General features: G+C 38.7%; 1 non-coding gene across 1 annotated transcript; it reads right to left on the bottom strand.

Moving 5' to 3' along the window:
* Positions 1-658: 658 nt before the first annotated feature.
* Positions 659-787, bottom strand: LOC122150968. Its single transcript, XR_006163917.1, has one exon. It is a non-coding gene; the product is annotated as a small nucleolar RNA SNORA41 (small nucleolar RNA).
* Between the last annotated feature and the right edge of the window lie 4103 nt (positions 788-4890).

The following is a 4890-nucleotide window of genomic DNA, read 5'->3' as shown; positions in this document are numbered from 1 at the left end:
GCAATCCTACTTCCGTAGTGATACTGTCTCGGAAACCCGAGGAGGGGTCGCTATGAGTCGGGGCCGATTCGACGGCACATAACAACAACAACAACATATTCAGAGGGTAAGTGAAAACAAAAGAAACCCTCAGTGAGGTCGATTGGCACAACAGCCTCAAGTATCAATGATCATGAAGATGATACAGGACTGGGCAATTTTTCATTCTGTTATACATACGGTCACCATTAGTGACAGTCATTACAATAGCAACTACCAACTATAATGAACATGGTTGAGGCCAGTTGGGTGCTTTCTCTTACATCTTTATGTTTTGGTTTTACCATCACTTTGTTTCTTATCCCCCAGGACCAATACAAGAGCTCCTGGACATGCCTCCTGCTTCTTTAGACAGTTCTCCGGCTGCCAACATACTGCATTCTGCAATGTGCAGAATCATCGCTAATACTGACTCTAAAGGTGAGCCCATAGTTTTTACTTTGCTCTACAGAAGTCCCTATATGTGTATGGGAGAGTGAGTATCCCCTCCTCAGAGTTCACAGGGACTAAAGAAGTTACTTTTCAGATAAATAGGTTAGTATTTTATTCCCTTAAAATGCTCTTTGACCCACTCTGAGTTTTAGAATGTCTTTGAGCAACGGGTTTAATTTTTTTTTCCTTGTGTCTGTTACATATATGCCCATCTTCTGTTTTGCTAAGAAAGAGGTGTTTAATTGTGTAACACTTTCCCACAGAGGAATGCCACAACTGCTAGTATAAAAACAGCTGCAGACCAGTAGCTGTGGAAAGTTAACTTGTTTTTTAATAACAGTTTTCTAACAAATGTTTGTAGATGAGGAGGTGGACTCTGATGACTTAGGGAAACTTTAAAATTTCCAACTCATATTATTTTTTCACTTGAGAGTCAGCTGGTCAAGGTATCAACAATATGTCAAATCTCTCTTTACTGAAACTTCTTAATCCTTCTTTTGAAAAGTCATATTTATCACTACTTTTCCATTCTCTCTGCCAGCACCCTAGTACAAGCCCCTTGTGACCAGAAGAATCTCTGCAGTAGTTGTTGTTGTTGGGAACCTCCAATGACAGCTGCTAGCATCAACTTGGATTGTTAACAGAAGTCTGTTCCTAGAAGTCTATGCTGATGTCCTTAGATGAGGGGGCAATTCATTCAGTTGCTTTTCTTCAATTATCATTATACTTTTTTTAAAAAAAATTTTATTGTGATTTGTTTGAAAGTTTATAGAGCAAATTGGTTTTCATTCTATAATTCATACACATTTTGTTTTGTGACATTCACTTCAGGCTTCACGATGTCTCAGCACTCTTCCCATTCCCTCCCTATATTTGCCATTTCCTTTCACCCTTTTTTCTGTCCCTTTCTGCTTTCTTAGCTTTATCCCTGGGCAAATGCTTCCTTTTTGACTTTGTATGGTTGATTGTTTCAATGACTGTGTACTTCCCCGATATTATTGTTCACCTTATAGGTGTCATTGTACTTTTATGAGACATTCTATACATATTATTCAAATTTCAGTGATAGATCACATTATGAATATTGCCTTCATTTCAGAAAAATAAACTATAACTTTTCATAGGGAATAACATAATTTTTATATTTAAAAAATACTGGTGTTTTACACTGATCCATCAGGTGGATTCATAAATAGACAGGCAAAGTGATGAGGTATGGATAGGTGAATGGGAGTATTCCCATGACCATAAATAAGTTTGGCACATGATATTTCTACATACATATTTTTATGTGCTATAAAAACATCCATATATATAATAGAGCTAATACCAAAACAAACAAACAAACAAACAAACAAAAAAACCCCAAAACCTCACCACTGTCAAGCCAAACCCGACTCATAGCAACCCTCCTTGGATTTCTGAGGTGATATCTCTACAGATGTAGATTGCCAATCTTCCTTCCGAAGGAGTGGCTGGTGGCTTTGAACTGCCAACCCTCTGGCTACAGTGAAATGCCTCAGGCGCTGCCTCCAGAGCTCACTATGGAGCCAATGTTGTTGTTGTTGTTATGTGCCTTCGAGTCGGCCCCGACTCATAGCGACCCCTCCTTGGGTTTCCGAGGCAGTATCACTACGGAAGTAGGATTGCCCAACCTTCCTTCCGAGGAGTGGCTGGTGGGTTTGAACCGCCAGCCCTCTGGATAGCAGTCAAGTGCTTTTAGCCACTATGCTACCAGAGCTCCTATGGAGCCAATAGGAAGCAAAATTATGATAATTTCTTAGCCACAACCAAACACCTTGAGAGAATGAGTTGCTGGGCCTGCAGGCTCATAATCGTGGTTGCTGGAGACATCAAGCTCAATTTGCATAACATAGTACAGGAAAACATTGTTCTACATCCTAGTTTGTTAAGTAACAACTAGGGTCTTAAGAACTTATAAGTGGCCTTCTAAAATGCAACTCCGTGGAAGGAAGATGGGGCAATCTACTTCTGTAGTGATACTGCCTCAGAAACCCAAGGAGGGGTTGTTATGAGTCGGGTCCGACTCTATGGCACATAACAACAGCAACAACAAAACACAACTATTGGTCTTTTTTTGTCTAGAGCAAAGAAGAGTGAAGAAAGTCAAAGACACATGGAAACAATTAGTCCAAGGGACTCGTGGACCACGGCAACCTCAGTCTATATGACCCTGAGACCAGAACAATTATATGGAGCCTGGCTAAGTGATACCATAAGCTATCCTCTTTAAAATGTTTAAAAAATTTTAAAATAAAGAGTGAAAAAATTGGACTCATATTCATTAAGATATGTCTCAAATCTCTCAGAAATTTAGTGAAACTTTCTGAAGTCCCTCATTGGCCTAGGCAAGTGGGTGTGGGCCCACAGGTACAACTAGATTGGTGAGTGCTGGGAAAATATGTGGTTCATTATATCCGTTACCCATGTCTGAGCCCCTCCATACCGGTCACCCTCTCCCACTTCCCACATATATCTCACTTAAACTGTATTTTTCACTTTCAAATCTCTTCTGAGGGGTAATTTCTAAACTTACTTTTTGTATATGCTCTAAACATTATAATAGAAAGAAAAGTATTTCACTACCCAATAATTTTTCATTTATGAAATATAACTAGACACCTCTCCTGTGTCAGCAAGTATACTATGAACTGGACTGTTCATTTATTTTTTGATGAGCATATGAGTTGTTTCTACCTTTTGGCCGTTGTGAGTAGCGCTGCAATAAACACTGGTGTACAAGTATCTCAGTCCCTGCTTTCATTTTTGTGGGATATATACCTAGGAGTACAATTTCTAAGTAATATGCTAATTCTATGTTTAACTTTTTGAGGAACTGCCACACTGTTTTCTACAATCCTATCAGAACTGAACGAAACTCCAATTTCTTCATGTCCTTGCCAACACTTGCTTTCCATATTTTTGACAATAATCATCTTAGTGGAGACGAAATTGTATCTCACTGTGGGTTTGATTTGCATTTCCCCAATGACGGCTTAAGGAGACCTGGTGGTGCAGGGATTAAATGCTTGGCATTAACTGAAAGGTTGGTGGTTCAAACTCACCAGAAACTCCACGGCAGAAAGATTTGGCAGTCTGCTTCCAAAAAGGTTATCAAACCAAAAAAACAAAACAAAACAAAATAAAACTCACTGTCTCTGAGTCAGATCCAACTCGTAGCGACCCCTCCTTGGGTTTCTGAGGCAGTATCACTACAGAAGTAGATTGCACGCAATCTTCTTTCCAAGATAAAGATTATAGTCTGGGAAATTCTATAGGGCAGTCCTACTCTGTCCTATAGGGTCACTACGAGTCGGAATCAGTTCAACAGCAGTGGTTTTGGTTTGGTTTGGTTTTGGTTTTATTAGGGTTAGAGGAAAAGAGGAATACACTCAAGGAGATGGATTGACATAGTGGCTGCAACAACGGGCTCAAACATACCTACTATTGTGAGGATGGCTCAGGTCTAAGCAACATGTAGTTTTGTTTTACATAGGGTCACTATGAGTCAGAGCTAACTTGTCTGTACCTAAAACAACAATGACTAAATGGAGTTGAACATCTTTTCATGTGCTTATTGACCATGTGTATATTTCATTTGGTGAAATGTCTATTCAAGTCCTTTTCCCATTTTAAAATTTGGTTGTTTGTCTTTTTGTTGAGTTGTAGGCATTCTTCACATAACCTGGGTATTAAATTCTTATAAAAAAATACTGTTATCAAATATTTCCTCCCATTCTGTAGGTTATCTCTTCTTTTGGTTGATAAACTCCTATGAAGGACAGAATTTCTAATTTCATGAAGCCCAATTTATCTATTTTGTCTTTGGCTGCTTGTGCTATCGGTGTCAGAATCTGCTAAAACTAGATCCTGAAGCACTACCCCAATGTTTTCTTCTCAGATTTTATAGTTTTACATCGTATATTTAGGTTGTTGATCAATTTTGAGCTAATTTTAACATATGGTGTAAGATATAGGTCCAAATCATGTCTTTTGCATGATAGAATGCAATTTTCCTTGCAGAATTTATCGAGGAGACTATTTTGAATAGACATAGCATCTTTATTGAAAATGAATTGACCATAACAACTAAACCCTTCACTTTGGGGTCAATTCCAACTCATGCTAACCCCATATGTTACAGAGTGGAAATGCTTCATTGGATTTTCTTAGCTGTAATCTTTATTGAAGATCACCAGGGATTTCTTCCACTGCACTACTTGCTGGATTTGAACTACCAACATGAGTAGCAGAGTGCAATTTGTGCCACCCAGGGCCTTAATTGACCATAGATGTATAGATTTATTTCTAGACTCTCAATTCTAGTTATTTGATGTGTTTGTTTATCATTACACAAGTACGAGACTGTTTTGGTTACTGTAGCAAGTGTGAAATCAG

The sequence above is a fragment of the Orycteropus afer genome, unplaced genomic scaffold (genome assembly GCF_000298275.1).
Source record: "Orycteropus afer afer isolate SDZICR_OR568_19922 unplaced genomic scaffold, OryAfe1.0 scaffold00269, whole genome shotgun sequence".
Classification (NCBI taxonomy): domain Eukaryota; kingdom Metazoa; phylum Chordata; class Mammalia; order Tubulidentata; family Orycteropodidae; genus Orycteropus; species Orycteropus afer.
The sequence above is the reverse complement of the archived record's forward strand: the minus strand, read 5'-3'. Positions and strand labels throughout refer to the sequence as shown.